Source organism: Pseudopodoces humilis, chromosome 1 (genome assembly GCF_049639895.1).
Source record: "Pseudopodoces humilis isolate 2021_Gansu_Grassland_sample_001 chromosome 1, ASM4963989v1, whole genome shotgun sequence".
NCBI lineage: Eukaryota > Metazoa > Chordata > Aves > Passeriformes > Paridae > Pseudopodoces > Pseudopodoces humilis.
Window position 1 is genome coordinate 116227299 of NC_142200.1, and position 25118 is coordinate 116252416.

Genomic DNA, 25118 nt, shown 5'->3' on the forward strand with positions numbered 1-25118 from the left:
ATATTGTTGTTAGAACTACAACTGAATTTTAATGTTTTATCTTTTTTCTTTGGGAAGTTTTTAGAATTGGACAGTTAAAGCATGTTAGAGACCTTGTCTTTGAATGTATTTGAGCTTTGGAAGTTGCAATGTTCTAGCTTTCTTACATTGTTCTCAAGTAGATAGTGCACCCATAATCTTAATAATTTAAGAATAGCAAACACACAGCTGAAGTGCATTCCATTCATTCAGATAAGAGGCGTTACTTGTTCCATATGGTTGTGTCTACCAACCTGTTAGCTAAAACGTGATTAGAAGTTGAGTTGCTTTCTCTCCTGCTGCCTTTGTTATGCTGATTATGAGAGTATGTTGCTCCCTACGTCTGGGCATTTCTTTACATGGAGAGTGATTTTTCACTGCAAAATTACTGTGCCTTTTATTTGCTGTATGAAGTAGCAAAATGAAGTGGTTTGCATGATGCTTGTTTGAGCAGAATGCTGAAAAGATCACAGCATATGCTGGTTTTTGGTATATACTTATGGCTGTCCTATTTCATGGATGGGCTGGATATCCCCAGATATGTGGACAGAATGAACAAGGCCTGCTTCTACTACTTAATAATAAACCTCCTTTACTCAAATAGCAGAATGAGCCAGGCTGGAAGGGACCACAGTGGGTCATCTGGTCCAATCTTCCTGCTCAGGATGAGTCATCCTAGTCATCATATGGCACGGGATTGTGTCCAGATGAATCTTGAATATCTCCAGTGAGGGAGACTCTATAACCTCTGTGTTCCAGTACCTGGTCACTTGCACAATAAAGTTCTTCCTCGTGTTTAAGTGGAACTTCCTGGGCATCAGTTTCTGTCCATTGCCTCTTGTCTTATTGCTCAGCACCACTGAGAAGAGCCTGCCTTTATCCTCTTGACACCCTCTCTTCAGATACTTATGTATATTAATGAGGTCTGCTCTCAGTTATCTCTTCTTGAGGTTAACAGGCCAAATACTCTCATCTTTTCTTTATTAGAGAAATGTTCCAGTCCCTTAATCATCTTTGCCACCTTCTGTTGGATCCACCTGAGTAGCTCCATGATTTTTTGTTTACTGAGAGGAGCCCAGAACTGGGTACAGCCTTCCAGGTGTGTTCTCGCCAGGGCTGAGTAGAGGGGCAGGATCACCTCTCTTGCTATACTGGCAGTTCTTTTTCTAATGCACATCACTATTCCCTTGGCCTTCTTGGGCAGACTGCTGATTCATGGACAGCTTGCTGTCCACCAGGACTCCCAGGTCCTTCTGTGCAGAGCTGCTTTCTAGCAGGTTCGCCCACAGCCTGTGCTGTTGCATGGTTATTCCTCCCCAGGTGCAGGAACCTGCATTGCCTTTGTTGAGTTTTAGAAAGTTCTCTTCCCATCTTTCCAGCCATTTGAAGTCCTTCTGAAGGTTTGCACAGCCCTCTGTGGTATTGGCCACTTCTCCCACCTTTGTGTCATCAGTGATCTTGCTGGGGATGCATCTGCCCCTTCATCCAAGTAGTTGATGAACAAGTTAAACAACACTGGGCCCAGTATCGAACCTTGGGAACACCAGTAGTGTCAGCCCTCCAACTGAACTCTGTCCCATTGATTATGACCCTCTGGTTCAGCCAGTTCTCAATTGCCATCACTGTTGACTCGTCCAGTCCACACTTCCTGAGTTTGCCTGAGTTTGAGGATATTGTGAGAAACAGTGTTAAAAGCCTTGCTGAAGTCAAGGTAGAGAATACCCACTGCTCTCCCCTCATCCACCCAGATCGTTGTTTCTCTATAGAAGACAGTCAGGTTGGTCAAGCATGATTTACCTTCAGTGAATCCATACTGACTATTCCTGATCAGCTTCTTGTCATCCATGTGGATAGAGATGGCCTCCAAAATGAGGCTCCATCACTTTCCCAGGGACTGAGGTGAAGCTGACTGGCTGGTAGTTCCCTGGGTCCTCCTTCTTGTCCTTTTTGAAGACCACAGTGACATTTGCTTTCCTCTGGCCTTCAGACACTTCTCCTGATGGTCATGACCTTTCAGAGATGACCATGAGCAGCCTAGCTGTGATGTTCTCTAGGTCTCTCAGGACTCATGAATGCATCCTGCCAGGGCCCATGGGCTTGTTGATGTCAAGTTTAGCTAGTTGTTCTTGAACCCAGTCCTTACTGATCAATGGAAAGCCTTCCTTCCAACATTCCTTTACACTCTGGGTCAGAGATTCCTGACGTCTGCTCTTGACAGTGAAACCAAGGCTGCTTCCAACCTTTCCATCACCAATAAGGCATTCCCTGTCAGTTAGTATAAGGCCGAGTAGCCAGCACACCATTCTTTGTGGTCCTTCACTGCCTGTCTCAGAGTTGTCATCAGTGCTTTTCCAGGAACCTCCCAGACTGTTGGTGCTTTCCTGCATTGCTTCTTCAGTGCATTTCAGGGTAATTTTATGACTCCCACAAGAACCAGGGCCTGTACCTTTGAGGCTGCCTCTAGAAGGCTTTGTCTAATTCCTTTGTCCTGATCAGGTGTCCTGCAGCAAATAGCAAACTGTGTCACCTGTGCCACTCTGCCCTTTTATCTTAACCCATAAGCTCTCAACTCATTCATCATCCATCCCAAGACAGAGCTGAATGCATTCCAGGTGTTATCTCACACAGAGGGTGACTTCACCACAGCACCTTTGTGGTCTGCATCTCCTAAACAGTGTGCAACATCATGACAACATTCCAGTCAGGAGCTCTCCTACCATGTCACTGTAACCCCATTGAGACCATTGACTGCACACAGGTCTCTAATTCTTCCAGTTCATTCCCCATACTGCTTGCATTGCTTTACAGCATTTTATAGAAAGTATTTGATTGTGTCAATATCATAATATTAATATAATAATACCATAATATTAATCTGATAGTGGTAGTGAAAATGGGCACCCCCTAGTGGTGTGTTGTGGATTTGGCTTTCGGTTCTTGTGCTCACTGACGGTATCCTCTCTTAAGCCTCCTAAGGTGGTTGCTATAGGTTTCCCTTCTCACACCTCATGTCTGTCAAGCCTAGCTATGTTCCTCTTCCAATCTAGTTTAAAGCTTTTTCAGTGAACCCTGCTGACTCCTGAGCTAAAGTCTGAGCTAATGTCATACTCCCCTATGTAATGTCACTTCCTATCTTCTCTCAATTTCTTCCGTTTCAGTTGTTGAGGATGATCACTATGTGTGGAAAGAAAAACAAACTTTACAAGAGAATAGACCTGAATGTCTGAGATGTGATAATGAATTTTCTGGCTTGAAAATTAGACTTTTACACATTGCTGGTTTAACTGGGCTGACCAGCTGAGTGATTTGAATATTAAAACTAAAAATAAAACAAAAGTAGCCTTCTTCAAAATAAGGGAGGAAAGGGGCCATTTTTGCAATTTTTTTGTCAAGTATTTCTAAGTTGATGTAGTTGATTTCCTTTGAAGTGGCACCTGGGAGTGAACCTTTTGGGTTTGGTTTGTGTGTTTGTTTTCTTTTCCCCAGAATATTCTGCAGGTTTGGAACATTTCTGGCAATTACTAGATGTCTCAGAGGTCAGTTCAACATCTAGGGATAATCCAGACACTGGATTTTAACCTTGACTTAGGTCAAAAAGTTAGCAGGTACTTAATAGCTTACATGGGTTTTTACAGATATTGTAGAGCTCTCATTAGCTTTTTCCTAAGTAAAATTCTCTCATGTGATTCATTCTTGGAAATGTGTTGTTTAAGATGCCTATTCAGAAATGTACTCAACAGGATTCATAACTTGAGCTTGCCTTTCATACCTTGTAGGTTTGCTGGGTGTTATGTGGTAGTGGACATAAAAAGGTTTATGATAGCTCAGATTAAAATGCAGCTCCGGAGAATCTTGGAGGTTGAACCTATGCTTTCTGCCAAAATGGTAATGATGGATGCACTGTTGATTTGTATACCTCAGAAAGTGTTGCTGTGGGAATTGGGAGATGACAAGTTCAGTCCTTAACTCACCACCACATACGCGCTGTGGCCCTTCTCTGCCTCACTTCCTTTTGATAAAGTGGAAATGACAGATTTACTGAATGGTAAGTACAGATAAAACTGAGTGTTTCTTTCTTCTTCCTCAAGGTTTTGTCAGAATGTACAAATAGCTGTGATGAAAAAAGTGAGGAAACTAGATTGATGGAGGTGAAAAATCACACCAAGAGTGACTGAGGAAATCTGTGAACCTATGCCTTAGGTGAGGATGTTTTGTCAAAACTGACATTTGCCAACATGATACTTCTTTTGGGATAAATACCAATATGAATTTACCCAGTACTCGCTTAGGAACATTTCTTTAAAGCAGGCGTTATTGACTATAGGAGCAGTTAGTTGTTTCTTCTTAATTGCAGAAATGCAGGCAGTTTCTTATATGCTGAGAGCCATGTATGAGAATTTCTTGTACACTTTGTATTCTTCTAGAGGCAGCAAAAATTTCGGTGAAACTTTTAAATTGCATATATTAAGGCTGATTTATTCTCCTCCTTGAGCTTGATCCTTCTCACCCTCATTTTTTAATCTCAGGCAATTTTTTATTTAACCTTTGAAGGAAGTCTACTTAAAACAATACTAAATCATTTTTGTGTGAGAGAGGTCATTTTGAGACTCTACGATCATATCAATAGCTATAATTGCACTTTAATCAGAAAAAGATCAAATATTGAATCCTGTTGCCGGAATTACTTCAGCCTCTGATTAGCCTATTATTTTCTGTGACCAGCTGTCACTTCCAAACACTTTTGCCTAAGAGTATGAACAGACTCCACAGAGTTTTATGTAGGGCTTTTTTGGTTTGCATTTGTTTGGTTTTTTTATGAATATGTAAAGAGACCTGTAGAGAAATAAAACTTCATTGTGTACTTGCATTCAGGACTCTTTATTAAGGGAATTGATGTCCAAATCCATTTTTCTCCAAGTCAAAAAGTCCTTGAACTTGTTCAGAATGATGCCATAACTAGTTGGCATCAAAAGTTAGATGACAAAACAGCTTCCTGGATCTGTCCATTTATAGGACCCAGGTCTGTACTCTATAAGGAACAGACAGCTTACTTTGTAATTCCTTTATTTGTTTGTTTGTTTTTAAACTTGACAACAATAAATGCTTTCTTATGAACCTAGATAACTGACTTCAATGGCAAATGAGTTTTGGCTTAATGATTTGATGCTGGGATCAAGTGTATTTTTATCTTTGGTAGGCTTCCCAGAGTACTTTCCCTCTGTCTACGGCGACCTAAGATTTTTGAAGGTGTTTTTGGCCCAGCTTGCAAGGAAAGCATAGATACTAATAGCTGGCCTGTGATTTAGTTTCTCCAAGTTTTGCTTTATTTACGGTATTGCATTTTTAAAAATATTTTGGTTTGTTTTAGAACATCACATCATGGAGATTAAATTGCTCAGCCCTTATAACAGTGTCATTCTCTTGAAAATTTTGGGAGGTTGAGTTCACCTTCTGCATGGTTGGTTGCAAAAGATTTTGCATTTTAAATGAGGAAGGGAAATACCCTACTACAGAGTAAAAGTAGGAGTACAGGTTTTAGTCTTACTAAAAAGGATAATTGACATTTGAGAAATACATAAAATAAATGCTTTCAAATAAATTGTCTTGCATTTCCTGTGTTTGTTAGAATTTTTTGTGTTGTTAAAAGCAGTGTGAAAACATATTTTTATGTCAGCTATTTTGGACTTGTAGTTCATACTGTACTTTTCTCTGTATTGAGATTAATGTTGAGAAAAAGGGTAAGGCATTTTTGTTATGGCCAATTTATTTTATTTCAGACTGTATTATCACTTGGTGAAAGCCCTATTGATTAGCCTTCATAGCTTTACAGAGCTTTTCTTGTAAGCACTTAAAAGTTTGAGTTGTCTCAGTCCCATAGGACAGAAAGAAAGCTGTTAGTACCATGAAATTCTTCTTCTGTATGTTTCCAACAGCTTGAAGCCTCCTCTTGGAATGCAGAATATTAGCATATTAATGTTATTAACCCCTTTAGTACAAAATGGGTTTGGAAGTAAATATATTTTTATATCTTCAAAGTCTAGGTTGTTTCTTCTATGTCAGTACAGTTTCTTAAAGCTGAAAAATGTGTTGCTGTGCAACAAACAGATGCTGCTCTAACAATGCAATACATTATGTACCAAAAATGATCTTGGTTTTAATCATGGATGCTGATTTAATGAGAGAAGACTCTCTGACATCAAAAATGGATTTAGGGTGTGATTTTGTTTTCTCTATGTTTTCTCTACATAATTAATACAAATATGGTACCTTATATATTCTCTTTTAAATTTGAAAATGTACTTTGGTTTTATGCGATTTTATACTCCTGTTTTCTAATTCTGCCTTGTACAATAGTCTTTTTTTTTTTTTTAATTCCTTTTTTGTGATATGAACACAAGGGCATTAGTAAATCTCGTATCTTTAGAGTATTTTCTCAGAAATTATTGACTTCTTACAGAATCATTCTGTTCATAGTTAATCCTTCCATTTTGCATACATATTCTTTTTCATTTATTTTCTAAGTGTTTCCTATTCAGTGTTTTCATCCTGCATTTAGCATGTTGGACATGTAAGACGTTTGTCTGTAACTAATGTTAGTTTATGGATCAGGAAAACAATGCTCATCAGTATCTTCAGACACTATCAGTACTTTATATCTTGAGAATATGCCTGACCTCCTGGGAGTGTTTCATTGTTGATCTCTCTTCAGTTTTGCTTTCATTTTATTCTGCAGATATTTTGTAACTTAACTTTAGTTGCTAGCTCTAATCCCTTCTATCACCGATACAAATTTTGATTGACAATTTTACTTTTAGATAAAGTCAGATAATACTATACTTGGGGGGGAAAATGTCTTCATATTGTGTTTTTAATTCCACTGAACCCAGCAGAGTTAAATGTAGTTTGGATGCACAGGGAAGAATTAATGATTGGAAGATACAGAGTTGGTAAATTATTTATTCTGGCCCTGAGGAAGCTGAAAAGCTGAGTGAAAGACTAATAAATCATTTGTGGTAGTGCTGGTTGTCACTTCCAATTATTTTAGACGGTTTTGTGATAAACTGCAGCACCTGCTAGATATCCCTGCACCATCCCTTGATGCTTGCAGTGCAGCTTGTTCAGTCGATTATCAAAGGCAAATTTGTCTAAAGTTTCCTCAGGTTGGAAAGAGAATTACTTTTCTCAGTCACCCCTTCCTCCATTTGTTAAGTTCCTTTTTCATTGCATGCATGTAATAGGCAAAATCAATGATATATGTAGAATTTTATTGACATAATGTACATTCGGGTATGGTTGATGAAACCACTGAGGAACAGGATGAGGGGTGATGTGTCTGTAAGTGTAAATGTGCCTTTGAAAAACTCACTTGCTTTCATCTTTCTGCATAGCAGTTGTTTCTAGTAACATGAAAACTAGTACTGATCCTCTGTTTTTGAGGATTATGTTTCAGGTAGTGCTGAAGATACAGAGGAGACTAACTTGAATATCGGTTGACTTTTTCACTTAAACTTTTCTACTGCTTTTACTCAAAAGGTCTTAGTTTAAAAACATGATTACATATACAGATCGTACATGGTGCATGCAACACTTGCACTAACAGATTAAAGCAGAGAAAAGTAGTTGAAGGACTGCAGAAAAGATTAAGAAAGAAAAGTGAAGTGATTTTTAAAGAGGGAAGGAAGAAGACTGTTGGAAAGATTCAGGCTGCTTTTAGAGAAGAACTGAAAGTGAGGTAAAAGGTGAAGAAATAAAGAGCTGAGATGGGTTAGTGGAAGGCAGCTGTTTCTTTATATCACTTCAATGAGAATTACACTGTTAGTCACCATCTCGTATAGCTGCAGTCTGGACACCCTTTTCTCTCAGACAGAAGAACCAGGCCTATCCTGAGAATATTTGTCTTTCTAAACTGAAAAGGTGATAAAATACAATGCCATACTATATGCATTGCTTGCAAGATTCTAGACTGTCATCTCAGAAAAGAGTTTCAGAAAGTTGAGCTCAAAGTTTGTGTGTGGTCTGAAGGATGGGGAGGAGGGAGCGCCTGATTGTTCAAGCACTTAACACGTTCTATTTCTGCTCATCTTGGGGAAAGAACTGCAAAGGTTTAAAATTGCATTTGTATTAAAATAATGCAAAGTAGTCAGCTTAAAGCTGTTGAGATTCTCTTTCATGTCTGTTACAGGTGAATGAATGCATCTTAACACATCTTAACACGTAATGCTAAAAGGCTTGTAAATGTTGAGTGCTGTAACTTAACAGTTACATGGTAAGTTTTCAGTATGTTCTCAATTACCTTCCTAACATCATCCATCCAAATAACATTGAATTCTGAATATTCAGGGTCAGTACAACATAGAACTCCAATCCTTGGAAGGTAAACAATTCAAGTGTTTTTTTTTAATATTGATTTCCATTTTTTCGTTAATGGGTCCCAGCTTGGAATTTCAAGTGAAAACTTTGTCATAGGAAGTGGTGGTATTTTGATGCAGATGGATAATTCAGGTACAATCAGAGAAGTGACCATGCTGACTAAAATGAAAATTAAAAGAGCTTTGTTTTCTTGTTTTAAATCTTGTTCAGGCAGACTTGGTTTTTTTTTTCATTGTGCTTTTGTAGGTGAGGAAGGAATCAGGTGAAAAATACAAGCACAGTCACCTTGCTCCCCCAGATAACTTCAATACAGAGATCTGCAGAATTTCAGCTCTACGTCTGTGAACTTAGGAGAGCTCCATGAATACATCTGTTCCAACTTCAGCAAGTAGAAACTAGGTGCCAGAAAAACATACAAATCTCTGTCAAGGGGTACTTGCTGTCTGTGGAGACAGGATTTTTTGCTTTTTCCTGGAAGGTTATTTTGCTGTTATTTGCAGCCAATGATGACAGTATAGAAATGCAGGCTGTAGGAGCTGATTTATATTATTATAATTCAATTATTATTTGCAGGTATTTCTGTAAGCATAGTATATCCGATAGTAACAGAAAATCTGGAATTATTCCTGCAGCTTGAATCAGCAATTTATTCATGATTTGAACATAAAGACTTACATGGACATTAATTGTCAATTTTTTACTTTCCTAATGTTCCCAAGGAAAAGGTGGTGTCTGTAGTAAATTTGGTTTTCAAAAAATATTTTACTGTAGTAATTTTGTATTTATTTATTATTAAACACAGTAAGTACATTTCTGAATCTTTAGTTACATGTACAAAGATATGTACATATTGTTTACATGTACAAAATTAATATTTTTTAAATTTTGCATGAAAAAACCCAATTAATTTATTTTTACAACTTTTCAAATTCATCTTCAGTTCACACTGAGTTAAGTGCACAAAGATAGTGATATGTTGGGTTTTTAACATACATGTTAAAATGGGTAGGACAAAAAATGCATTTCAAAACCAAAATTAACTTCTTTAATGAGAAATTTATAATAAACTGAACTGGTAACTCTGCTTCAAAAAAAAGGTAAATTTTATTGTCAGAAAATATTTCTATTCTGTTCTAAAATAGAACAAGTCTTTCTGCTTCTCCTGTTATTTTACAACATTCAAAGTTGTTGAAGTGTCACAACCAAAACTTTTAAAAAATAGGTAAGTTATTTCAAATCCATCTGAGAGATTGTCAGAGTCTATAAATGCTGAATAAGTAATTAAGCAGACTATTTCCATGTTTTTGCCTGTTTTTTCCTTAAACCTTTAGCAGTGAGGCATATGACAACCAGAGTCATTCAGACCACACACACTTCTAGTCTCCTTTCTCTAGCCTGTCCAATAAAAAATTCTTAGAAGGTTTGCTTAGGAGTTTGAGGAGTCTGTGGCATTATTTCCCACATACACTACTCTGCCTTTTGGAGATCTGGAAGCTTTTGCTGAGGAGAATCAGCAATGGTGTCTTTTCACCTATCAACTTGAAGCTGTGTTGTTTGGAGCTTGTGAGTTTTTTGTGTGTATGTTATTATTTTTTGGTGGTGTTGTTTTTCATCCCTCATTTTTTTCTCTCCTCCAAAAATTAGGTCACTTTTTGATCCTCTGTAAAATTTTAATGTCCCATGGCAAACAGTTCTGTGGATTGACTTTTAACTAGGTGAAGAAATAACTCCTTTTGTTTGTTTTGCAAATGCCACTTAGTAACTTTGTTCAGTTATCCCATTCTCTAATTTTATGCCCTAATAAAAAAAATAAAAAATAAGTGTTTCAGCTTTGGATGAAGGGGCAGGCAGCTCAGGACAACAAGAGAGTTGTGAGGTTATAAAGGGAGAATGCAGGAAGGGCCAAAGCCCAACCATAACTTAATCTGGCCACTGCTGTAAAAGAAAAAAGTTTCTGTAAATACATTAGCAACAAAAGGAGGATTGAGGACAATCTCCATCCTTTATTGGATGTGGAGGAAATATAGTGACAAAGAATAAGGAAAAGGCTGAGGTACGTAATATCTTCTTTGTTGCAATATTTAAAAGAAAGACCTGCTGTCCTCCAGGTACCCAGCCCCCTGAGCTGGAAAACAGGAACAGGGACCAACATGAAGTTTCCATACTCCCAGGGGAAGTGCTCAGTGATCTGCTACACCACTTAGAAACATGCAGGTCTATGGGGATGGATGGGATCCACCCAAAGTAGTGAGGGAGCTGGCTGAAATGTTCACAAAGTACTTTCATGCATTTACCAGAAGCTCTGGCTCACTGGGGATGTCCCAGTTGACTGCAGCTTTGCAAGTGTGAAGCCTGTCTACAAGAAGGATCAAAAGGAGGATCTGGGGAACTAAAGGCCTGTCAGCTTGACAGGTGCTGGGGAAGATCATGGAGCAGATCATCCTAAGTGCCATCACATGGCATGTACAGAAGAACTGCAGGATCAGGCCCAGCCAGTATGGGCTTATGAAAGGCAGGTTCCTGTTTATCTAACCTGATGTCTAATGGCATGGTGATCCATTTACTGGATGAGCAAAAGGCTGTGAATGTCTGCCTGGACATGAGTCATGGCTTGGCCAGTGTTTCCTGTAGCATTCTCTTGGAGAAACTGGCTGCTCATAGCTTGGATGAGTGTACTATTTGTTAGGATGGAGGGAGAGAGGGAGGGATGAACCCAGAAACTGGTGGTGAAGGGAGTTGCCAGCTGGCAGCCAGTTAAAAGTGGTGCTCTCCAGGGCTCAGTACTGAGACCAGCCCTGTTTAATATTTTCATCAATGATATGGATGACATGATCAAGTGCACCTGTGGTCATTTTGCAGCTGACACCATGTTGGGGGGCAGGAATGTTGATCTGCTGGAGGGTAGGAAGCCTGCACAGAGGGATCTGGACAGGCTGGATCAATGGGCCAAGGCCAATGGTCTGAGGTTCAACAAGGCCAAGTTCCAAGCCCTGCCCCTGAGTCACATCAACCCAGGCAGTGCTACAGGCTGGGGCAGAGTGGCTGGAAAGCTGCCTGGAGGAAAAGGACCTGGGGATGCTGATTTACTGCAGCTGATCATGAGCCAATGTGTGCCCAGGTGGCGAAAAAGGCCATTGGCATCCAGGCCTGTATCAGCAATGGTGTGGCCAGCAGGATGAGGGCAGTGATTGTTCCCCTCTACTGGGCACTGATGAGGCCACATCTTGAGTCCTGTGTCCAGTTCTGGCCCCATGAGTACAAGAAGGACACTGAGAAGCATGTCCAGAGCAAGGCAATGAGGTTGGTCTGGAGCACAGTTCTGATGAGCAGAAGAAGGAGCTTGGGTTGTTTAACCTTGAGAAAAGGAAGCTTGTGAAACTTTATTGCTCTCTACGACTAACCTGAAAGGGTGGTCGTACCCAGGTGGAGGTCTCTCACTTGTCCCAGGGAACAAGCACTAGAACAAGAGGCAATGGCCTTGATGATCTTAAAGGTTTTTTCCAATCTAAATATTTCTGTGATTCTATTATTCTGTCTCCTTAGGATTGCTCTTTAATCATCTTACATGCTTGTACAGAAAAAAAATAGGACATAAAAGACCTTTCCTCCAACAAATAATTAGTAATCTGTCTTTTTGTACTACACAATGGAATAATGTCGTCAAGGTAATCTGCTTGGTAAAGGCAGTGTAAAGAACAGTATCCCTGTTTTCCTTAAAAAAGATGAGTGTCAATTCCAAATTGCTGATGAAGATGTCCATTGGTTTGTTGAACTAGAATGCATAAAGTGATTAAAATACTGATTTAATGACAGTTGTATCACTTCTGTAAATACTTACGTAGTGCACTCCTCCAATAAAATTAAATTAGGAGGCATTCTCAAATATTAAATCCTTTTTTTTTTCTATTGAAAATAACGATAAACTATGGAGCTACTAAGCTTTAAATCCTTTACAGAGTATTTATTGGAAACTCTTTTAAGAGTTGTGATATGAGTACATCTGGAAAAAAATTTCAAGAATAGCCTTGATCCAAGAATGGGAGGTCATACATACCTAATATACTGCAATACTTTGTTAGATTTCTGCCTTAAGACTTAGGAAGACTGCAGTTTAAACAGTGCAATCAGCTGTTCAAAACAATTTTGGCTAACAAGCTATGGAACACAGAAAATAGAACTGAAGGGAAAAAAAATAAGTACAACTTTTTATCTTCTATGTTAGACCAGTTTTCAAATCCATTATCTCTGTCATTTCAAGCAGGTATCCAGAAAGCACAGTAAAGGTATTTACCAATGAGAAGTTATTCATGTATGAAGATGATTGTCAGCTTTTTAGTCTTCGCTTTCTCTGGAACAAGAGTGAGAAGTGCATGTTATAAAAAGAGGGGTAAAGCTCTGTTAATAACAGCAGGGAAGGCAGTATGAGCATGGCAGCTGTTGGCAGACAAATGTAATACCGAGGTGGACTAGGTGGGATCTTACCTCTCTGCTGAGGTCAGATGATCTCTCCCCCATTGTAGTGTTTGGTGAGGCTTCAGCCATCCTGCATTCTATCAGTCTGCTTCAAGGGAATAAGTATTAAGATAATTTTGTGGTAAGAGTTTAAAAATATTGTGATGGTTAGGACAGCAAGAGCAGGAAAAGCACTTTGGACTTGAAGTTGGTGATGGTGGTTGCTGTCTGGTAGAAATGTTTAGTTTGTGTTCTTGGACCAATCTCAAAGAAAGTTTTGTCCTTCATGTGGAAGAGTTTTGTCTTTCTAATCACAGCAAATTTTCTTCCCCATGGAACTCTGGGTAGTTATTTAACTGAAATCAAGGAAGTGCACAGAAGAGAGAGCTCAAACCCAGAATTTTATGCAGTGATCCTGAAATATGCTGCAGCTGAGTGATGATGAAGATATGAATAATTGAGTAACTTTTAGTCATTGCTAGAATGGAGTAGAGTTTTCCAGCTAACAGAAGTGGTGATAAGTGTTTTTTCTGCAGATGCTGCCAAATACCAGGTTAGCATCAACGAAGAATGTAAGAGTGTTGCTAAGCTACAGAGTAGATTGGTGAACTGTGATTCACAGTTCAAACAACTGTGTTTTCAGTTGTTTTTTTGACCATCCCTTATCCATCTCTTCAGTGGATTACATTAGCCGGATGTTTGTCCATGAGGTGATTTTGTCCAACTACTTCAAGGTTGTGGCAAGTACAGGCAGTTAGAATGGTTCATTGGAACCCTGCTAATCCTATGCCTGTGTCACTTAGCAAGTCTCAAAACAGCTGCATGTAGCTCTCGAGAAGGAGCAGAAAAAGAAATGATACTTCAGAAATTTCACAGGCAGGGAACTGCTGGGAATTGTTCCGAGTTTTCTGCCAGAATTACACAGATCACTACTTGAGTAACCGGGACATGTGTCACATCTTTTAAAGTAGGTGAGAGTTCATCATAGGTCAAGAGCTGTTGAGATACGCAGAAGAGTGAAAATAAATGTTTTTTCTTTTTACAAAGAGATCATTCAGAGATGCTGCTAAGTGCTTTTAGTCCCTTACTTGATTCAAAACTAAATATGCTTGTAGTTGGCCTTTGTCAAGTAATTTCATTACTTGCCTGGGGACAGGCTGTGTGACACTGAGAAGTAAACTACTTCTGGTTGTGTTTCCTCACTGTTAGGTTGCTGAGTGTTTGAAAGAGGAAGGGAAGATTCTTCCATTACTGCACTATTTTTGTCCAGAGCTGTGCAAACTCATGACTCTGCCATGAGAGACGCTGTCATGACACAGATGATGAATTATATTTGGAAATCTTTACATTGCAGCCCAGACAGACCTTCATAATAAAATGTGCTGAAGTTTGAAAGTGTAGGTGATTGCTACTTGTGGGAATGAGTTAATAGCTCCTTATTGTTGCAAAAACCTTATATATGTGACTGGTCTCAATAAGGCTTTTATGTGCTCAGCATTGAGAAGGGTAATTCTTAAAGAAACCTTTTGAGACCTGTGCTTCACACTGTGTCACTGCAGTTACCTGGTGACCCAGACCTATGCTGTTGGAAAGAATCCCATGGCTTGTGGTGTGCCCCCAGCCAGGGGTTTGAGACGTGTGTTTCGGTTATAATCCTTTACTTTCTGTCAATTAACATTTTAACTTTGGGGTGCTGTTTTATTTGTTAAACTTTCAGAAAATCTGTTAACTAAAAGGGAAACTGGCTGTTGTAGTGGGCCGCTATGTTCACATGTGGAACTGAAATACAGTGGTCATTTCACTGTGGTTTCGTTACTGCTGGAGTTTGTGGATGCCCTTGGCCCTTTCTGGTGTAGTCAGCAGCCTTGGACACTCTTGCTGACCACTGCCTTAGAAAGCCAATGTTCTGTCAATGGCACTGATCAAGTTGCATTATCTTAATTTTGATATTTTGCTTCTATACTTAAATTTCAACTGGTCTTTCCTGTTTCTAAATGCCTCCTAAAACGCCTCCATCCTGCTGCATGGTGTTGGCAATTGTTCTCTTGTGCACTGTTTGCAGAAATAACAACAGACTCAGACTAAGGACAAAGTTGCATCATTGCTCCAGATTGTTAATTTTTCTCTCTAAAGATTTAGAAGATTAAATTTCACAAGTGGACATTATTGGATAGTATTTAAACACTAATTAAAGGTACTAAATATAAAATTGTGAATATTGCTGCTGTCTTTGGAAGCTGGAATTTACTTCATTGCAGAACAGTATAGGCTGCTAACTGAACAGTGGCTGCGGTTATCTCTCAACTTCACTTTTACCTGCATATTGTCATTGTAGATATTTTCAGACTTAGCACCTTGTTATTTGGCAGTAGAAATCAGGCTGATTAATGTAACTGGGAACTGGAAAAATATAAACATGCTCTTTAACCAAGATGTTCTTGATAAAAATATGTATAATGAGATGTAATTTTTTAAGAGTCTGTATTGCTCATTGTGAATTTATTTGGGGGGAAAGAGATGCAAGATGAAAGATCTGATTTCCAACTTCTTGCTTATTTGTGTGGTGCATTATTTATTTAAATGGTAAAAGAGTAAATTTAAGGCATGTTGCATATTTTTTCTGTCTTTAATGTGTTTTTTACTGTCTTTGTATCAGCACTATCACTTACTGAATTGTGCTTTGAAAGGATGCTTTGTTTTGTAAACTTGTGTTGAAATTTGTTTTTTGTTTAAATCTAAGAAGACAAGGTTACAGTGAATATTTGGCTGAAGAATTAGGCTTTCACTTTTAGCCATTAGGTTCTCACAGGTAATTCGGTTCTTATTTTGTCTAAAGATGCGTCACTTCAGGCTGCAGCTCTTCAGCATGCCATGTTGGGAAAACGCTTTATTTCATAACAAGAACTCTGTGAATTGGGAATGCAAAGACCAGGGCAATTTAAAATCAGTCTTGAATTTTATTCTGTGCAAATAGACTCTGTGCTATTCTCAGCCTGCTGATATTTTGAGTATTGGAGCTAGTTGAGCACTTGTGACTTGTAATGCTAAATTCATGCGATGGAAGAGGTGATGGAAAATCATTGTGTCTGGGTTGTCTTTGTGATTCATATTACCATAATAATAAGAGTTTTCATCCTGACTTCAAAAATAGAAGTTTGTGACTACTTTAAAAGTCTGTTTTAAAGATGTGTGGAGCACTTGTTTGTTTTCTGGACTAGTAGCTGTATTTTGAAGCAAAAGAGTTTCACATTGCCCAACTTTTGAGTCTGACATTGGTGACTGTGCTAATTGTAATAGAGCTGTGGAACTGTTTCATTCCAGATGGAACTTTAATCTGGCTTCCGATTGAGCTGAGTGTCCTTGTAGAGTCTCTCAGCATCTGCTTTGGAAATGTATATAACATTATTCAAAATTTGTACCAAATTAAACCACCCTAAGGCTATAATTCAATTTTTCTTTATTGAGAAATGTATTGTCAACAACTTTATGCCACAGAGTAAAATTTGCACTAGATCTATTATTTTTTTGGCTATTAACTGGTCATTTATATTACTGTGATTGAATTTCCAGCTTCTTCAAGTTTACCTTTCCAATTGTAAGCTTTCACTAAGGAATCAACAAATAAGGCAAATGCCATGTCCTGGTTTTTTGTTTATGGAGTTGTTTTTTTTGGCTAAAGGTAGATGAGCTTTCATTGATGCTTTGATGCTTTCTAGCATAAATGATTGGGTTATATTTTTATTTATCAAATAGTAATGTGTTAATGATTCTGGATAAATTCTGTGGATGAAGTCTGAGATACCTGTTTTGATATTTGGATTACACATTCTATATCTTACTTTAGTTTCTCTTGTATCTCTAACAGTTAGTGATTGTGACTTTTCTTATTTCTCAATTTCCTAAATTCTGCTGTATTTAATTATAGTTATAAAATCTTCTTGAGCTCAGTATAGCTGCTGTTTTGAATACCAGTTCTGTTACTAAAGATGGTCAGATTAGGGTAGCAAATTGATGCAGTTTTTCAGTTAAGACATGATTTGTGAAATAGTCCCTACCTAGTTATGAGGAGGCTCTAACAAAGTTATGAAATGTTAGGCAGCTGTGTATGTTGATGATAATATTCAGTAGATACTCTTCTTATTTCAGTTTTGGGCATGAACAAAGTTTAAAATCACAGAATTATGAACTGAAATTGTAATAAGCCAACTACCAGTGTTACTGAATTTTGTTTATTTGCTTTTTCTTGTTTCATTGCTGAGTTGAAGAGCCATAAGCACTTAGCCAAGTTCAGTCTTGTAAATAGGTAGAGCAATGTGTTAAGTCCCTTTGTAATCTAATTTTCCTATTACAAATGTGCTACACAACTGAAAGCAAAGCAGAACTTCCAATGTACAAGTGCCATTCTCTCCACTTCTAGCAGACTGACTTGCCCAGCTTTTTGGAGAATGGGTGTCAGAGTCTAGCTTCAAAAGTGGAATATGAGCCCTAGTTTACTGACATCCCCACTCCAGCTTCATGCAGCGTTAGATGTCCCCATCCTCCTTCATTAAGTTCCTATGCAAGTCTCTATGCATTCATTTGAATTTGTGTTGAAGAAAAAACAGAAGTTATTTATTTTATAATCCAGATGCTTCCAGTATTTGATTTAAAAACAATTAAATTGCTATGAGAACAGAATTGCAACCCCACAAAATGGGTAGCCATTCAACCAGTGTAAAAGGAAACCTCCACTTCCCTAACATATATTCCTTTGGACATATTAGCTGCCTTACTCCAGCTTTCTTCATGCTCCATCTTTTATGTTTGAAGAATTTTAGACAGGTTTGTGTTTTCAAGCTCTTTGTCAGTGAACAGAAGAGGTTGTACACAAGTTCCTTCACAGCAGAAGCCTATCTTCTGGAGGAAGGCAGTGACCAGGCCAAAATGGGATATCTATCTCCTCTCAGACAGCCTTAAATCAGCTTTAAACTGCCATGCATTTATTAGAGTGTACAGAAATTGCAACATTTTTGTGATTTCTTTCCTAATGCTTCAAGCATCCTCATTTATGTGTTACAAGAGACAATAGTTACGAAGTAAGAGTACACACGAGATAGAGACATAGTTGCCAAATCAATCTCTTTGGTATCTTAATGCCATCAGCTTGTACTGAAGTCTGAAAATATATGACCAAATCACTCATTAATTTCTAGAGAGTGGTTGAAGAGTAAATACCATCATTCAGACTGTCTTTTCCAGCATGATATTGGAAAGATCGCAAAACTAACACAATATCAAGGAAATGGATATCTAGGAATGCAGTAATAATATTCTTCCTTTTCTTCCACCATCTTTCTTCTAATATTTTATATTTCAGTACCTTTTGGGAATTTGCTTTTTCGAGGTTTTTTCGTATCAAGAACAAGTGAAAAGAAACCAGAAAAACCCTCTTCCATTTACTTTCCCAGATTCTTCCATCCATGATGGAAAATCCCATCATTGCTTTGTGACGTGACTGTTCACTTGGTGACTTCCAAACCTCTGTTACATTTTTATGTGGAGAAAATTGTTTTAACCTGGGAAATTTTACTTTGGAGGCATATATCTAGTTTTTAAAGGACCAAGTATAAATTAGGTCTTGCTTTTAGTCACAAATAAAAAGACAATATTATAAGGTTTTTTTTAAAACACTCAATAAGAGTTTTCAGTCTCCATGGAATAAAAATTTTATGACGGTTCTTTTCATTTATTCTCATCTGATTAAATGGAATTGAAGAATAAAGCATGGAGAAAGATAAACCATAAGAAACATGGTTTGTGGGAACATGACCTACTTTCAGAAAGTCACTATTTCCCTCTTCTTTCTCTTATATGAGAGTTTTTTTGTAGGTCACACGTGCTGTCAAATGCCTAGTATGACCCCCCAGACTAGTGGTGTTGCCATTCAGCTGGTCAGCTGCAGAGATTAAGCTATTTCAACATTTATGTGATGCTTGCATGGTTGTACCAAAAGAAGTTGCAGTGTATTTACACTGTGGTTTGACAATCATTAAATTACTATTTGGTGTAGGTAAAATTATTTATAAAAGTGTGAAAAAGTAATAGACTGTTTCTTGTGATATTTTAGCCATTAGTAAGTTTAATTTATCCTCACTAAAATGAAACTAAATTACATAAACATGTATCTTGGATAAATGTAGATGTTCGTCAATTAAATTGTAAAAATCAAAAAGAAAAGGGGTTAAATAAAGTGAAAATATTTAATTCATAGATACCTGGATTTTGGTTTGACCTATGTTTGTTAAAGGCAGATATGTTTGTCATTCTGATGAAGATGCATTTCTTCTTACCTTGCCGTTGACAGAATCTCACCTACTTTTCCCATTTATTATGATAATAGTCTACCAGATGTCATATGTCACAGCCTAGTGAAGTTGTCTCTGCCTATTACCACTTACATATAATGTGCATTCTAGTTTTTCTTTCCTTAATTTAGAAAATTTTATATGCTCTTTGACATCCCTTGTTTTTTTAGTAAAAGAATAGAAACAACCTGTTTAAAATACCTGAAAGCAAGTTTAGAAAGAGTAGGCTATTTTATTCCCATTTTATGTAACATTATGGTAAAAGTCTACCTTTGTATGGATGGATAACCTGAATCTCATACAAGTGGTCATACATGTTCAAACTCTAGTAAAGTTACACTGCAACGTTTTTTGAAGACTGCCTACTTCAGTGGACGGATACATAGGTAAGTGCAAATAAGAAAGGCTGAAAACACAAATTATCATATGTTATGGATACATCTAGTGATAGGATCAACAGAAATCACATCTCTTTAGCTAAAACATAAAACTGGACAATAGTCTTTCTTGGAAGAGTTTTAATCTACAGGACAGGATAATCTCTTACATGTATGTACAGATAGGAGAAGATTAAAAAAAAAAACGTTTTATCACAGATGCAGCAAGGTGCCTTTGATTGAAGGTGTAGCATTGTACACTCCTGTGAGTTACAACCATATGGAATTCACACCACGCTTGTGATGATGGGAACCTCCTGTTGCAGAAGTAGAGCTACAATGAAAGGACAGACAGACGGGGAAACTAGCACTTTTCAATTGTACTGGAAAATTTTATTTCCATACAAAGTTTTGTGCTGAAAAGGTTTATATATTGAAAAATGTGTGTTTTCTACAAGTTTGAGCTGTGTTCATTTTGCATTATGTATCAGCAAAGAAGATCACACTGACTTTTCATTTTTAAGTTTTGTTTTTATTTTTGGGTGCTTTTTTCCTGTTAAAAAAAGATAAAAGTGCCCCCTAGATTTATGGATTTTTGTGCTTACATACTAGAACCTACAGAATTCCATTTAAGATGTTCTTTTTCTTTCAAAAATCCATATTCAGAAGTTTAAAGGTTTTTCTTTAGTCCAGATATAACAACAGGAATATGCAACAATCAGCAATGTAGTATAGTTTGTTTTCTTATATTTTACTGTGGAATTGTTGATACATAAAGGTAGCTGTTGCATGAAAATGCTTTTGTTCTTCTACTACTTCTACTACTTCTGTATTTTAGATGAAAGAATGAGTTCTTCTCTGTACATTCCTGAAAGCATCCTTGCAGTCCTTAAAGCTGTGTTATATAATGTAGTATAGATGAATATGACAAAAGTCAACACAGGAAACTTATGCTTGAGGTAGAAGAAATCAATATGAAGCCTGATATTTTTCTTTTATATTTGCAATATCTGTGCAACCAGAATTGACCAAGCCTCAGAATACTTGTAATTAGACCATCCTGGAAAAAAAAAAAATTGAAATAAAAAGTGGGTCACTGTGTGAAATCAGTATTGTACTCCTGAAATTTCTTTCAAAATGAGTTTTAATTTCTCATGAACAAAACCCCAGTACTTAGGTTTAATCTATATGCCTTTCAAAGACTCGAATTTTTCAAGTGACTGTATTTTAATTTTGAAATTAAAGCAAAGGAATGTGTTAAATTATAAAGATTAGTTTTCTGTAAAAGTCAAACAAAACTAAAGCTCAATGTATTCATTAGGAATCTCTTTTATTGAAATTATTATCTGTCAGAGGTCCATCTTTGTAGCATGAAAAGTGGGAGAAAAAAAAAAAACAGGAGAAATTTGTATAAAATAACTGGTTTCTTTTCTGTTTTCCTCCCCTTTCTCTAAACAAAATGTAGATAGCAAATCGTAGTCCTGCTGCAGTCCTGTGACACTGAGCAAAAGGTAGACTTGATGCACAGAAAGGAACTTTTTGTTCAGTCTTATCTTGAGAACACTTTTCTAAGTGAGCAAAGCCTATACTTAGATAATATTTCTACCTTCCTGTAGCAAAGACATATGAAGTATTTATATCAATAATATAAATAAATAATATTTTAATAATGGGGCATCAAACTAGGATATCTTTAGGCTAATGGAGCAAATGTGGACTAGTTGATGAGCTCTCTACACTTCTGAATTGAACACTTAGACATGATTAGAGGATGTATGCACTTTCTTCAATTTAGAAGCAGTAGCAGTTCAATAAAGCTGAAATTACATCAGTTTTCTCTCTTTACATAATGCCAATTAGACAAATATACTTAAATTTCTTACAGAGGCCTAGATCTCAAATAAAAGAAGCAGTTGTTAACAGCATTTAGAAATAATTCTACCGTAAGTTTTGGTTTAAACTTGTGCTGTAGGCTTGTGGACTCTGTTTTCCAGAGCTTTTTTGTTTTCTTGTGTGGTGTTATTATGACAACATAATTTTATGTGGTCAAATTTATTTTGTAGTATGATTCTTGGTCAATTTTTTAATCCAGATCTATTATACATAAACACCACTAATACAGTTGGTGATGTTTTCCAGCATGCACAGCACTTCATTTGCTAATATGTGAATTAGCAGAATATACTAAAAAAGTAGAATCAATAACTTTAAAGTAGAATCAATAACTTTGCATAAAATAAGCCATTTTTAAATTGTTAAATCCTACTTTTTAATTTTTTTCAATAATGGATTAATCATATTTCATACTTGATACTTTTTCTGCAGATTACCACTTTGTGTGTTTGTAGTTTACTACTTTATTCTCAGCAGCAACATCTCTTCAGCTCTAAATCCAAGGAAGAAACAAGTATACAGATTTATTTTTATTCTTGCATTTCATCTGCATTTCACTCATTTGTTTTCATTTTATTGGTCCAAATAGGCCAAGGAGAAAACTATGACTTTATATGCAGAGATGAGGTTAGTTTGGTTATGAATTAATATCATTAAAAACCATCAGAATTTAATTATTATTAAAGATGCAATTTTAAAAAGTACTGTCATTAACGCTCATTCAAAAAATATATTTAATGTAGTATCAAAACCATTTAATTGCCTTTAAAATAATGCCCAGTCTCTGAGCACTTTTTACTGAGAATAGGTATAATGTCATGTATTGTGTAATCTTACTACTTTTAGCTGAAGTCATTCCTTAGCCTTATGAAAGTCAGCTCAGCTACAGGGAGGTGGAGGTGTGCTTCTGTGCAGTAGTGGTTTTCTCCTGAGCAGAACTCCAGTGTTACTAGTTCCTGACAGCTGCAAGCCAGCCTCTGGGCATCTTGCTAAATTTTCAAATGTAATTATACAGTAGACTTCCTTTAACAAATTCTGTGTTCCCCGCTATAATTATAACAGCTCTTGCCTCTAGCCTGTTCCTTATCTTACAACCCACCTCCATATCTCCCACTGCTGGCTGGTGTTATCCAGTAGAGCTGGTGGATCTAGAAAAGCAGAGTTTATTCTCCCTGTTGTCATTCATCCATACAGAAGATCTGTTTCTTCTGATCCATTATACTCAAATGGCATGTCCCTTAAAGCTGAAGATTGTTCTCTCATTCACAGGAGAGCTGTGGATTAGCATGTCACTTTCATTTTTCAAACATTTTTTGATTGCTATTACAGGACAACAGTTAAGGAATTATTAAGAGCTATCCATGAAGTGGCTGAAGAAGCCAGGACAAAGAAAGGCGGTCTTCTAAAAATTTACTCTTTTGATTTGTAATCTTTTCTATTCATTGATACCCTGTGTAATGGTTTACTGCTGGTCCATTTTGTGTTCATATCTATAAACCTTTCTTAAATGTACCACTTTTGATTTGTCTTTATTGATTTCTGACCATATCTTCTATTTTTCAAAAGTATTTCAAAATCTTTCCTTTGAGGTGCTGCTAGTTTCTACCAGTATTCTATTGTCTTCTGGTTTTAAAAATACTTACCTGGAGTCAATAGGATTGTTCTAAAAATGCCAGATAAAACCAGGTGGAACAAATGTCTCTGAGTAACATTTGTAATATATGTATATGGTTTTAGAGAGCAGTTAAAAATATCTTTTTTTGAACAATTGCTCTCTAATTTCAATAGTTTTTGCGTCCAGCTTCTAATGATTATGTCTGGACAGTATTTTGTTATATGCGTCAACATTTCTGCATCAACAATGCAGAAAATGTACAAAATCTCTCTAATCTAAAGTTTGTATCACATCTACTGTTATCTCCCATCCATGAACCCAGTTAGCAGTGAAGTCACTCAGATGAATTTGAAAGAATCAGTATTTTTTTTCTCTAGCTTCTTTTATTTTCTTCTTGAAATTTGTTTGTGCAACACTGGGTTCTAGAATGTTTTCAGTTTTCACTGGTAGAATGTAATTTGAAAGTAAGACTTAGGCACCCTGGGGGAAGACTGGAGAGGACTTGTTCTAAGTTTGGTTGATTGGTTATTTTTCTACTTTTTTTGATTTCCTCTATTCTGATCTTTTAGAAATAATGAGACAATAGATGCTACTTTGTTATGTTTTTCTCCATAATTTTCGGCATGACTTTTCATGTTGTTTTTTGTTTGTTTGTTTGTTTGTTTTTCCATTCCTTTTGTTACTATATTTCCTCTCCTTGTTTGTAGCAATGGCATGTGTGTCTTGTATCACTGTAGGTCTCATTGATCACTGATGCGGGACATGGATAAAAACTTTTTTCCCAGTGAGACAAGCTGACAGGATGTGTAAAAGAAATTTTCTTTGCTTTTGTGTGTTTTGTAACTTCAGAAAGGCTCAGTTAGGCTCACAGCAGTAAGATTTCAAAGGTTACCATCAGAATATTGTATTCCTTTCTCACAGCTTATATACCGGGTGGAATGGTGGAATGGCAATAAACAGATCAATTCCAAAAGGAAATGAGATACAAAATTTTGTTTCTCTGAAATGTAAAATTAGAGGTGATTACATAGTAAAATCATCATTGTAGCCTTTTGAACTGCAGGCCATTAAAATGGGTCAGGTAAAAGATTGAGGTAGGACAAGGGAGACTCTATCTTGGGTTGTTACATCAAAATGTGTTAAGGAAATCCTTTTATCCTGAATGACTGTGACTTTGGTATTGGGTAGGATGACCTATGAGTAGCCTTTTCTTGGTGCTTAATGCATTTGTGTGTGACTACTTCCTCTTCTTGTATATCACAAGGTGGAGAATTTCACCCTAAAATAAAACTACAAAATTAGGAGCAGTGAAAGCAGGGTGGATTTTTTTTCAGGTCTGTCATATAAGCTGAGCCCTCTTGCCCACCACTAAAGAATGAGAACAGAAGCCAGTATATTTATACCAATTGCTGCTGTCTCTTTAAAATTCAGTGTTTTATCTTTTACCTTTCAGTTTGCTTTATAGGTCACTTAATTTTTGTTACTTTCCTTTATTATGAGCTCAGAACAGAATGTTGCTGAATATGCTAAAATAGATGTATATTTTTTAAGGCTGGCATTTAAGCAGACAAAGGATCATGCTTAATGCTGCTATGATAATAAATAGTAGTATAATTGATTGTTGATAGAAACCCTTAAAGTATATTTTTATGGTTGAAATGTACTTTGGATAAACAGTGTTCAGTTTGCCTATTAAAATAATTCACTATATACCGTGGTTTCTTTGAGTATTAAGGAAGTAGGACTTTTCCAACAACAGTAATTGGTTGACACTGCTTGACCTTAATGCAAAGCTACAGTATTTAATGAACAAACGGAGGGAATAAAGTTTTGATAAATAAGGCAATTTTCATGAAACCTTTAGAAATATGCTTGAAGTCTTTTAGTGTTAGATTGACGGTTTCTCCTTTTGTGAAAAGAATAAGTGAATAATTTAAGGCTATATTTCATGTTTTCAGATCTTCATTCTGTCATATAAATAATAGACTGTGAAATGCAGCAGCTCCTGCATTCACGGATTTAATAGACCTGTAAAAGTGAATATCTTGC

General features: G+C 36.8%; 1 protein-coding gene across 8 annotated transcripts in view; it reads left to right on the top strand.

The window, feature by feature from the left end:
* Positions 1-25118, top strand: part of TBC1D5 (TBC1 domain family member 5) — a 315390-nt gene that overhangs the window by 40561 nt on the left and 249711 nt on the right. Inside the window, exon 3 of one of the 8 annotated variants that reach the window (XM_088054565.1) lies at positions 4107-4218. The exons of 6 other annotated variants lie outside the window; for them this stretch is intronic. The gene's annotated coding sequence lies outside the window, so the exon portion shown is untranslated. Of the gene's footprint in view, positions 1-4106; positions 4219-25118 lie in introns of those variants that run through there. One more of the 8 variants, XM_088054562.1, reaches the window with a different exon arrangement.